This window comes from Mus musculus, chromosome 10, assembly GCF_000001635.26.
Source record: "Mus musculus strain C57BL/6J chromosome 10, GRCm38.p6 C57BL/6J".
Lineage (NCBI taxonomy): Eukaryota > Metazoa > Chordata > Mammalia > Rodentia > Muridae > Mus > Mus musculus.
In genome coordinates, this window is record NC_000076.6 from 110,442,802 (window position 1) to 110,456,016 (window position 13,215).

General features: G+C 42.6%; 1 protein-coding gene across 1 annotated transcript in view; it reads right to left on the reverse strand.

The window, feature by feature from the left end:
• Nav3 (neuron navigator 3) overlaps positions 1-12,921 on the reverse strand; it is a 774,463-nt gene extending 761,542 nt beyond the window's left edge. The window contains exon 1 of the mRNA XM_017313946.2: positions 12,849-12,921. The gene's annotated coding sequence lies outside the window, so the exon portion shown is untranslated. The remainder of the gene's footprint in view (positions 1-12,848) is intronic.
• Positions 12,922-13,215: the final 294 nt, after the last annotated feature.

Genomic DNA, 13,215 nt, shown 5'->3' on the forward strand with positions numbered 1-13,215 from the left:
GATTCCTCCTCAGGCTGACTGGCTCTAATCTAATGGGCAAGCTCCAGGCCAATGAGAGACTGTCACAAAGTAACATAGTAAATAACAGTACTCAGGGTTGATCTGTGGTCTTCATATGCACGTGTGCACCTGTCTCATATGCATGCACAATCACATACACACACCACACACACACACACACACACACACCAGACCCATAATGACAAAGGCAACAACAACAAGATATAAATATAAAAACATCTCAAGATATTTAACTAAATGGCTTTCTTCTCAGGAACTCTTCGAAGCACAAGTGAAAATCAAACCACAGTAAGGTCACAGTTAAAAAATACCAAGGTGTGAGAATTGTGGCACATTGCAGACAGCCCTGGGGCTAATTATATTTGTGAGGGGCTGTGAACAAGGAATGAGTCAGCCAGAACTCAGGTGATTTCCTGTAAACCTGCTTCCCACCTTAATTTGTAAAATAAAGGAGAGCTGATGATTGGGCAGATGAGAGAGAGAAGGAGGAGAAAGTGGGAGAGAGAGAGGACTCAGAGGAGGAGGAAGAAGAAGAAAAAAGCAGAGCAAAAGCACAAGGCCTGAAGAAACCGCAAGTTCTAAGGGGTCTCATCGATGTGGAAGATGGTAGTGTAGTGGTAGATCTGCCCAATCTAGGTACACAACATGTATTCATATTAATTGAGTCAGGTTTTCATTGCCGGGGCATATTTGGGTTGGAGATTTACCACAATAGTGGCATATGCCTGTAATCCCAGCATGTGGGAGCCTAAGGCAGGAGGATCACAAGGCCAAGGATGAAATGAACTATATCTCAATTCTAGACAGGTTTAGAGACTCCGATCTGGGGAGGGGAAACAGCCCTCTCTCTGTACAGGCCTATAATCCCCAGACGCAGTTCATATCCTGAAGCTCTGAAATTCCAAAGGGTTTTTATAACCTGACCTGAAGCAAACATAAAGCCATGGCCTGAATTCTACTGTATTCACTTTCTGTTGTTCCGATAATAAATTATTATAATCTTAGTGGCTGGAGGATGTCAATGCTTTTATCTTCCAGTGCCGGAGGTCACAGGCCCAACAGCCTCACTAAACTAAAATTCAGCTCATCAGCAGAAATAATTCTCACTGAAGTATCTGGGTAGGAACCTACTCTCTGGCTTTGCTGTGGCTTCTAGAAACTCCTGGAATTCTTCCCCCATGGCTTCTTCTTCCCTGTACAGAGGCTGCCTGGCTACCTCCTCCCATCCTGTCTCCATTACCATCCTTCTTCCTCCAGTCCTCACTGGGAATAATGCCCATACTGTCTGCTTGGATGACTTGTGTCACCACACTAGGCCCAGCCAAGTATTCCAGGTTAAAGTCTCCATCTCCATTCCTTTACACGTTAATCACACACGCATAGATTTGTCATAAGGATGACACTCCCCACCCTGGAAAAAGTGACGTGGACCCCGGAAAGAGGGTTTTCTTCTATCTAATACATCCAATTGACTGTGATTTTATGATATGTTCTTTCCACACATTTAGCAAACACCAGTACCAGAAAACCTACTTAAAACTTATGAAATGCCTTTCTACTCCAAAAAGTTAAATCCTAGATACAATAGATTCATGCTCTATTGGAAGTATACTGAACATATTTTACTTGGCAAAAGAGAAAAAAGAAAAAAAAAACTGTAAGTAATGGCATAGTTTCTAATGCATGTTCCTGTGACATTGAGAGTTTATCTGCTGGAGGCGGAAAGCCTTTGTGGTTAGTGAGGCCATGTATAAGAGACCTTCACAGGAACATTAGCATGCATTAACGGGGCAGAACTCGAAAGGACTCTCAATTATGGTAACATAATCCTACCCAGGCCTGTGTTGAGCACAGCCTGGCCATAATAAATTGTAATGTCTCACTATAAATAAAGCAACTAAACACTTCAGAAAATAAATATAAAAACTTTTTACATTAAAAATTAAAAAACAATCCAACTTCAAGGGCAAGGAAGGACCTTGTTTTGTTCCTTTCTATATTCCTGTATGCTCCTGACAGTGTCAATGGCAGTCAATATACATCTACCAACTTTGTTTTTGTTGAAACATCATGTTTACTTCATGGGATAGATTAATTCAACGTCAGATGTGCCAAGCACATAAAATAAGCACACAAGGTGGGACACATTATTCAACAATAAATAAATGAAAGCATGCCTATCAGTAAGCCGCTAAGACACCCAAACTCTAGATACGTCTGCCATAAATCAATTTCTCTGGCAACAAAGAGTAGCTCAATTTTTATGTATTGCATCAAGAATATAAATATTGGACCTGTGTCCATCAATTCTAAAGGCAGGTCTTACTGCATAGTGTGCTCAAGTGTAAAAATATCCAGCACTATTTACTTCATTAACTTTGTCCGTGGGCTTGCGATGCAACTAATTTGTGATGTACTGAAAACTGGTTCCTAAAGGACTGGTTATTAGGTCTTCTGATACTTTCCAGGTCATGCTTATTTAAAGAACAAATATCCACAGAGAAGAGGCTAGAGAAAGCACAAGATGGGAGGGAAGGGAAAGAGAAGGGAGGGGAAGGGAGGGCAGGAGAAGGACGGGGAGGGGAGAGGAAAAGAGGAAAGAAGAAGAAGCAAGTTTGAATTCCCAGAGAGCACGATATTGGCCTGAGTCAGTGAGAATCGTCACTGGTTTATAACAAAGCAACCTTGGATGTGAAATTTTTCTCAGGGGCAAGGATCCTGTTAGTTACCCCACCAAACAATAGCAAGCATACAGAAACTGCATGCCCCAACCCACAAGATGACTGCAGATCCATTCACAAAAATAACCTAATGCAGGCATTAAGTACTTAGAGGAGTAAAACCTTTACCCCTAGTCTCCAACGTTCTAAACACTCCATATTTAAAGTTCAGTCACGTCCAAACCTTTTAAGAGATAGCATTACTTTAGATAAAATTAAACAAATTCATGAAGTAAAATGTGACAGTGTGACCTTTTTTGATCTTTATTACATACATTTAACATGTATGAGAATACAACCAAAAACCTTGCATTTATAAAGAATCTATTTTTACAGAGATATCCATTTCAGATCATTGGTTTTCAAATATAGATGAGAATAGTTTAACAGATCACTGTCTAAAGCCATGTGTGTGGTGGTTTGAATATGCTTGGCCTAGAGATGGCACTATTTGGAGGTTTGGCCTTGTTGGAGTAGGTGTGGCCTTGTTGGAGGAGGTGTGGCCCTGTTGGAGTAGGTGTGGCCTTGTTGGAGGAGGAGTGACCTTGTCTAGCTGCCTGAAAGGCAGTCTCCTCCTAGAGGCCTTCAGATGAAGATGTAGAACTCTCAGCTCCTGCACCAGGCCTGCCTGGATGCTGCCATGCTCCCACTTTGATGATAATGGACTTAACCTCTGAACTTGTAAACCAGTCCCAATTAAAGGTTGCCCTTATAAGAGCTGCCTTGGTCATGGTGTCTGTTCACAGCAGTAAAACCCTAACTAAGACAATGTTTAAGAAAGACAGCTTAGCATTCCGCACAGAAATCAAACTATACACTTGTGAAAAGCAGTTGTAATAAGTAAAATGTGATAACCTTTATTTGGGTCAGATTAAAGTGATCAAAATCTGTAGGATAAAGTAAGATAATATCACACAGAAAGGCTTCTGTAACAAAATCCTTATCATAAATAAAGCATTCAGGTGTACAATGAAAATGGATTTGGCATATATACATATATATGTGTGTATATGTATATGTATATATATACATATATTATATATAATATATAGTATTATGTGTTGTAGCTTACATATACATATTATATATATATATATATATGGCCCATTTATATTACATATATATGTGAACTACAATACATAATACCTACATAATCACCAGCATTCTTGCCCCCTTTACACCTCTATTTTCATTTAAAATTCTGAAAATAGTTGAATTTTTACCAGGCATATTCTAAAAGAATTCACAAGATTAAATTCCAGGATTATCTGCTAATAAAAGAGAACCGGTGTCTCCTGCCCTTCTTGTACATAATGCTGATCAGAGAGGCTCATTCTTAGGAGCTTGAAGAAGAAAGGAAGCCATAGATAGTGCTTGTTATTCACTGTGGAAAATGAATAGTCAAATAGCATTCTGTCAAGCAAAAACGCTATGAGCTATAATTTTCTGTATCTACAAAATAGCAACAATTCATGTCTACAATTAATATCCAGGAGGGCAGTATGGTGGTTTGAATAGGTTTGGCCTTGATAGACTCCTGTGTTTGAATAGTTGGCCCATAGGGAGTGGCACTATTAGGATGTATGGCCTTATTGGAGGAGGTGTGGCTTTGTTAGAGGAAAGAGTCACTGTGGAGGCAGGGCTTTGAAGTCTTACATGGTCACGCTCTGCCCAGTGTTTCAAAAATAAAAAAATATCTAGTTTCCTCCTGGCTGCCTTTGTATCAAAGTACAAAGCTGTCAGCAGCTCCAGCACCATGTCTACCTGCACACTGCCATGCTTCCCACCATGATGATAAGGGACTGAACCTCTGAAGCTGTAAGCCAGCCCCACTTAAATGTTATCTGTTAGAAGGGTTGCCTTGGTCATGATGTCTTTTCACAGCAATGGAAACCCTAAGTAAGACAGGCAGTTAGTTATCTATTGATACTATGTAACAAATTACTCCAACATTTACCAATTTCAGTAAATAAGCATTTCTAACTCATATACTTTCTGTGGGTCACAATTTCAGAAATAGCGGGGCTATGTGATTCTGCCTCAGAGACCAAAGAGGATATGGTCAGGTTCTGCCCTAAATCTAGCATCAGCTTAAGACCATACTAGGACTTCAGACACACTTCCCAAGGGGCCCTTTCACAGGATTGGTACATACTGGTGCTGACTCTGCAGAAGGCCCTTTCTTGCCCTATCAGTCTCCAGGGACTGAGTATGCTCCCAACACAGCAACTGGCCTTTTCCAAATCCAATGACCCAACAAGGAAAGGTGAGTGTGGCAATGTCTTAGGTGGCACCCCAAGTCATACATCAGCACATCTGCCACCTTCTGTAGGACATGGGAGGGGACACCCCAAGGGCATGAGCAGCAACAGGCGAGGTTTGCTGAGGACCAATTCAACTCTGATTGTTACAACTGTGAAACGAACTTCTGAATGAAGAAGAAATCAATGTTTGATGACGGTTAGAACTGTTCACTGTCGTTTAATTTCTCTAAACTTTTATTACATATGACAACACAGTATTCGTCGGGACATGCTAGTGCCCTATGAGAAGGACTTAAGTGTCTGTTGAATCAAAATAATACCACATCTTTTAACCTAGACTTACATTTGCTCAATTTCAGCATGTTTTTCATGCACCGTTGTGTGTGTGTTATTTGATTGATTTTTCCATTGAATGTTTACTATTATAATGTCTATCATTCTGGTATCAATTTTATTGATGGAGAGGTCAAAATTTAAAAATTAGCCATGCTGCAGCCTTAAAATCATAGCAAATTAGAACGAGAATCAATTGATAGATAACCGTAGAGCCACGTGATAACCGTCGAGCCATGATACTGGGAGGAACCCTAAGAAATCACCTCATTTTCTGAACCTGCCGGGCCTATTGGAATCCAGTAAATCATCCTCTTACTTTTATGCTTTTTTAAAACTTCCTATCAGCAAAACTCTGCAGAGTGATACAGTAATCCAATACTTTGTTTTTCCTATAAGACATGCCACCAATGTTCACTGAAAATTACCTGTTCGGTAAACTTCTGCATATTGGAAAGAAGTTTTAAAAAATGAAGTATGGTGTTCTCATCCAAACAGCACATTCTTGTCAATGGGATTTCGGATGACTACATGTTCAGAACAATAGTTTGGCAGCCTTCTGTAGAGTTTGTCTTTCTAGGATGACAATCTAATTAACAGCTAAAGCTACAGATTTTATGCTTGCTTTGTTTCTATCCTAACATATTTCGACTATAGCTAAGTCTCATTTAGGCTTTCAAGTTTTGGATGACTGTCCCAGTGTTCTTTCTATTGCTGTGATAAATACCATGAGCAAATCACATGGTATTTGGGGAGGAAATGGTTGCTTTGGCTTCTGCTTCCACGATATAGTCTATAATTGAGAGAAGTGAGGACTAGAGCTCAAGCAGAAACCTAGCAAAAGGAAATTGAAGCATTGAGGTTCCCTCTTCCCAAATTACTCTAGCTTGTGTCAACTTGACCAAAAACCTAACCAGGTTGACATACAAATCCATCACCATGAAACCATAACCTTTCCTTTCTTGTTTGTCCAAGAGATGTTACGTTAATATCACTGTATAGAACGCTGCAAAACTTTTAAAGTCCCACTGCCTTTAAAAGATTCAAACAGTTTATAAGCTCAAAATATCATAACTGTGGGTCCTTGAAGAATCAAAAAATGAGTTACATACTTCCTAGAACACTTTCTTATTCCTAGAGGGACTATGACCAGAACACAGGCACAATCAGACCAAAGCAAACCCAAATCCCAGCATCGGTGTCCAGTGTATGGGACTCATTTATGATAATCTGGGCTCCAAATGGCTTGGGTGCACCCTTAACTCTCTGACTTAGCAATACACAGCACAGGTAGCTTGGCTCACATATTCATGTCAGCTCAACTCCACACCTGCTCTATCCCCCACACCTGCTCTATCCCCCTCACCTGCTCTATCCCCTACACCTGCTCTATCCCCCTTCACCTGCCCTATCCCCCGCACCTGCCCTATCCCCCTCACCTGCCCTATCCCCCTCACCTGCCCTATCCCCCACACCTGCTCTATCCCCCCCACACTTGCTCTATCCCCCCGCACCTGCTCTATCCCCCGCACCTGCTCTATCCCCCCTCACCTGCTCTATTCCCCGCACCTGCTCTACCCCCCAACACCTGCACTATCCCCCCCACACCTGCTCTATCCCCCCCACAGCTGCTCTATCCCCTTCTCCTGCTCTATCCCCCCACACACACCTGCTCTATCCCCCGCATCTGCTCTATCCTCTGCACCTGCTTTATCTTTCATGATTACCTCATTGGTCCTGGCATCTGCAATATGCTGGCATCTCCACTGCCACAGAGGCTGTACTTTCACCAATGGCCCTGTGACTTCTCCCCAGAGACTCTGAGCACATTGAGCACACAGTGTCAATCCTCAGCATATATACATGACCCCTCTTAAGACTAAGTTCTCCACTGCAACTGAGGCTACATCTTGGCCAAAGTTGAAGATCTCCTGGCTTCTTGTAGGACCAAGCCTCAGATGTTCTTCATGCACCCTTCAAACATCACAGCTTTCGTGATGCCACAATCAGTAACATTACCAACTTTGACCTCGAACTTCTGATGCAGCTTTGACTCCACCAGACCCTGTAGTCAGCTTCTGTCTGCAGACTCTTGAGGAAACACTCACCATAAAAGTTTGCCTCAGGGATGCTGCTCTCTCCTTCCTCACGCTGATTTCCATCCCCAGATGAACAGCATCATTTGTCCCATTTCACTTCCGGAAGTTCTAATCTACCATTAATTAAAGCTGATTCTTCAACGCCAGCTGAGCAGAAACCATATATTAATTCGAACTATCACATAAAAAGCCATAACCAAAGTATTTGCTTCAGGCTGACATTTCACAAAGCAGGCCTCCACCATCTACCCCTCCTTCAGTATTGCCATCTTCCAAGTTCCCTAAAATCAGTTCACTAAGCCCAGAGTACCCTATGGCTTTTCCCTCTTAAAGATCTAAAATTCTGTCCACAGTCATTTCATACGAGTCACATATCAGATATCCTGAATATCAAATATCTACATTGTTAGTCATAATCTAGAAAAATTACAGTTCTGCAGTAGTAACAAAAATAATGTTATGGTTGGGTGACACCACAATATGAAGCACTGTGTCAAAGGTCACAGCCGTAGAGAACTTAAGGACCTCAGCTCTGCATAGCAAGTGGCAGAGTTGCCATTGAAGATCGTGGAAATCTATTCCACAAATCACGTTTGTAATTTGCTGGACAATGTTGCCAGAAAATGTAGCCATATGATCAAGCATCCACGGGTCATATTCTAGCTCAGGCAGGTGGCATGTGAACATGTTCAAAATCCAAATGTTTCTTTTGATTAGAAATAACATTCCCGATAAGTAGCACTCTGTGGGCCCATTTGATTATGTAAGGTATAGTTTCGTTTCCCACCATTTTGCTTACAGTCTCTCTAGAAACAGTCCTCTGGTATGGCTGAGAACGGGGATGACTTCAAAAGCAGAAAAAGGCAATAGTTTAATATAAAGCCCAGAATTCTACACAATGCAAAATCAAATGGACAATCAATAGATTTTTTTTCAACCATTCCTAGCTATATCTGACCCACTTTAAATCACCTTCAATCTAAGCAATGATTTTATTCTCAGTACACCTCCAGACCTGGAATCTTGAAAAAGAAGAAGAAGAAGAAGAAGAAGAAGAAGAAGAAGAAGGAGGAGGAGGAGGAGGAGGAGGAGGAGGAGGAGGAGGAGGAGGAGGAGGAGGAGGGGAGGGGGGGAGGGGGAGGGGGAGGGGGAGGAGGAGAAGAAGAAGAAGGGAGAGTGGAGGGGAGGAGGAAGAGGAAGGAAAGGAGAAGGAGGACTTTGAGGATGAAGAGGACGAGGAGGAGGAAGAGGAAGAGAAGACAACTTATGAAAATGGTGTTTCAAAGATTGGCAAAAAGCATTGACAAACTAACATTGTGTGATCCAGAAACACGAATCAGCAGCCTTTACACACATACTGAGATCAAGTTTGTCTTCTGACATTGTGAAGTTACTTTGGAAAAAAAAATGCTAAATACATATAGTTTGAAAGGCCTGCATCATCCTTTCATGTATAAGACTGCCGAGGTACATAACTAACTTGAATGCCTCTCTAAAATCAGAATCTCTTTGAGTGCAATGTCTGCTGTGCCTGTACAAAGATCTCATCTAGGACAGAAGAGGACAAGGACCTACAGAAAGGTTAGCACCACAGTGACGTTCACTTAAGATGCTGTGGTAGTTAGAGAAGGAAGATAACGATGAAGGAGGGCCAGAAAGCTGGCACTGGAGACTTTTTCTACCCTCAAGTCCACTTTCCATTATGGAAAACGACTATTTTCCCTCAGAGAGGGGTAAGAAATGGGGGAGATTCTTAAATATTTTCTTCTTTTTAACTAAAGCAAGTTTAAGCTCCACTTGCATTCATGTTAGTTGGAGGTTGATACCTGCTGTGCTTAAGCAGTTCTTTAACTAATGGAAAGTGATTCCTTTCCAGTATCTACTGCCTCTGTCCATGAACTACAGACTTTAACATATTTACCTTCTCCTAGAAGGAAAGAAAAATATATCACTATAATCTACACATCAATAGTATCAGGAAACATTTCTATTTAGAAACCATCTCAATGTCTCTGTATCTATCTTTATCTCTCTGTTTCTGTCTTTGTCTCTCTCTCTCTCTCTCTCTCTCTCTCTCTGTGTGTGTGTGTGTGTGTGTGTGTGTGTGTGTGTCTTTGTCTCTCCTTCCCTCCCTCCCTCTTCCTCTTTTCTCCCTTCTCCCTTTCTCCCCCACCACTTATCTTCTGGGAAAATAAAACACTAGGTAACATCTGAGAATCTAATAGCCACAGCAAAAGTAAGTCTTTAAGACAGTGTCAAATAGATATATAAAGATCTACTGCCTTCTATTTCTATCACCAATTCCATGGCACCTCTCATTTCTGTCATCTGCACTTCCTCTCAGATTTAATATGGGATGTTCCCGCCGTAGTGAACCCACATACACACAAAGGCAATTACTCCCGCACACTTCTAAGTTCTTTACAACAAAAGTGGAATTATTGTATGTGTTTCCGGAAGAGTTTTACATCACCACTCAGGCAAATAAGGAAAAACCCCTAGAAGAAAGCCTGAGAAGTGTTCTCATAGCCAACATGTTAACGTCCATCTGTTCAAAGAAACCAGGATACTAATTCTTTTCACATAAAGTCTCTGAAATATATAGAAAGTATAAGCTTATGTCCATACTTCTGCTTGTACCTAGTACAACCATTTCCTGTTGCCATGGGTTACAAGGATGAGTCACTCAGACAACTTGAGGAAGATCTTATAGCAATTTCAGAATGAAATATATTCTTCGTAATTATCAATTTGCCACAGCTCAGTATATTAATTGAACAGATCACAAACCTTACTAATGTCACTACATAAAAAGTAGGGACTTGACTTAGGCAAACATGGGAGGTTCTACTTTACTATTATGAAGCAGATCACTCATCACTAGTCTCTCATTAAATAATCTATATATAGATACAATCACAGGTAGGGGGTGAGTAGTTTCAGAATCAGTGTACTATAAGTAACAGTGGTTTGTGGTCATCACTAAAATATCTTTTAATCTCAAATCATAGGACACTTAGAAGCCTTTATGCTAAGTCCTTCATATACACACTCTTAATAGGAATCATCACAAGGAATATGAGAGAGGCCAGACAGCATGATAACTCTGATATTAAGAACAAGGACAACAAACACCTTATTTGTATCTGTGATGAAAAAAAAAAAAACTGCACATCCAAGGCACATCCAAGTTGCACTTAGCCTACTGGAAGCATCTTGTTCATGTGTCAGAATAAACCTATGTGTCCAGGAAAGGCCAGAATTGGAAGGCAAGCATAATAAATATAGCATCATTTCTATAAAATCACTGCTTAAAGAAATGTCCTCAGAGCATGCTTTGGGGGCTCCATTGACAAATGAATTGTTAAATATTCTCAAAATGTGCATATGAACATCTGACCTGGATTAAAACCGGCCTCTGGGTCAATCAATATCATTTGTACAAATAAGAACGTGAAACACGTTCAAGATGTAAAGCTTGCTAATTGGCTAAACATAAGGATGACGTTATAGAGTGGCAGAGCAATTGCATTGCCTTCTTTTGGGTTTGTTTCCCATCCTGGCAGTGGCTTCTCTTCTTCCTGATCCATTCCCTGCCCCAGGATCCTTCATTCTGTATTAATAATTTAATTTAAAGACAAATGTGCACACAAAGGAAAGGAGGTTTGGATGTGCTCTGAAACTGAGCCCTTCCCTGCATCAACTCTCCCTATCACGGAAAGTGGAGGAAATTGGTGATAGGCACCAATTTCCACATGGGAAATATTGTGATCTCAGGAAAGATTTAACTGTAACAGATATCCTTTTGGAGAAAATTGTTGAAAATCCAATAAACCACCTTTCGACTAAATAGAAATCACACAAACAAACACACACACACACACCACAAAATCACTCTTTGTTTTCTCATGATACATGCATCTTATATGTCAAACAAAAATTAAAAACGTAATGAGAAAGCATCAACCCAAACAAGGCAGGATAGGTTCAAATGCAGTGGATCCTTTTTAAGTAGCAGGTCCTTCCTAGTATAGCAATCCATCGGTCAATGGCCAAAAACAAAAGGCCTGACTTTTATTGTATTTTTCACATGGTCAGCACCGAAGTCCAATTCTAATTTCACACAGAAGTTGCTAATCCTTTTCCATTCTTTGGCAGGGGCAGGCCAGTCTGCAGGTTCTCTGTACTTCCCACTTGGACCAGTTTAGATTTCAGGAAGCAAGTGCCAGAACCTTAATTGTGACCTTTTCATTCTAGTGTCTGGCCCATGCAAACTCAATCAGGTTCAGGAGCCGATAATTACAATAAAAGTTCCATGTTCCATAGAAGCTAGAGGAGGGGAAGGGGTGTCTCCTAAGTTCCCTACAATTAAACGTCAATGAGGAGCAAAGACCACAGCGATAACAGAAGAGGGAAGTTGCACTAAAATGAGTCGCTAGATTTTTTTTTCAAAGATGTATTTATTTATACCCGTGACTTATTTATATTTAAAAATTCATACTGTCTTTACAATACATGTGGTACTTAGAGCTGCAGAAGTCCGATTTTGACGTACAGTCGCCCAGCTTAGAATGCATTTCTGCACAATCCATGGAGATCAATAGACTCGGGGAAACAAATATGTTGATGGATGAGGACGGCTCTGAAAACAACCAGGTTAAGGTAGCCACGTTGCTGGTTTCACAGTTATTCTCATGCTGGCAGAACCAGGGGGTTACAAAGGATTCCTCCCTTTTTGTAAAGGGGAAAAGGGAAAGAGGGGAAGAAGGAGGGAGGAAAAGAAGGGAAGAGAATGATATGGATAGTGAGAAAAAGAAGAAAGAAACGGAGGATGGTGAACAAGAAAGAGAAACCCAAAGAGGGGCGGGGGAGCAAAGCTAGGATGTATGGATGCTAGCCAGCCACCCAGCCAAGTGCTCCAGTACCCGCAAGCCTGCATCCCTCCCTAACAGACTCTGGGATCAGGCTGTAGACTTAGGGCTCCCTGGCGCTGACAGCCTTCCCCACAATGCCAGTGCAAGCAATGTGTGATGCTCCAAGTAGCCCAGAGCATCCAGCCCATCTGAACCCGCCACTCCCTGGACCGTGCTCACCACCGCCGCCCCCCCTCCCCGACTTCTCCTTAGCACCCCCACCCCATCACTAGTCTCAGGGTGGGGGGTAAATCTACAGGAGAGCAGCATGGGGGAATCAAAAAAAGGAGAGTGGAGGAAGCAATCAAAATAATTTTTAAATAATGTGATAATAGATGCAGGGGAAGTGCCAGGGAGGGTGCCCGTGGCAAGCACCTGGGTAGCACAGCATGCTGTTGCAAATCCCCCAGGCTGCGTGGGGCTGGGCGATTTTCCACAAAAGGAACTTTGCAAGAAGCGCGGCGGTTTTGCAAGGCGTAGAGGAGATCGCAGCGTTACCTGGCCGAGGTCAACGCCGGCGGGCCGGCCGAAATCCTCAGGTTTGCGGTCCTGAGCCACTTGATCGGGTTACTATGGAAATCGTCTTAGGGAGGACGCGAGCAAAGCAGGAGCCGGGCACATCGTCGTCCGCCGCCGAGCGGGCGCGGGACCGGGCGCGGCGCCTCTTCCCCCGGCCCGGCTCGCTCTTTCTTCGCTCTCGGCCGGGCCGCGCCTCCCCGCCCCGCGCCGCCGCCGCCGCCGCCGCCGCCGCCGCCACCGAGCAGCCCGCGGGCCGAGCCGAGCTCTCGCCGCGCGCAGCCGGCAGCCGAAGCGCGAGCTCGCAGCAGCCGGCCTGGGCGGCGAGTGGCGCTGTTTCCCAGCCGCA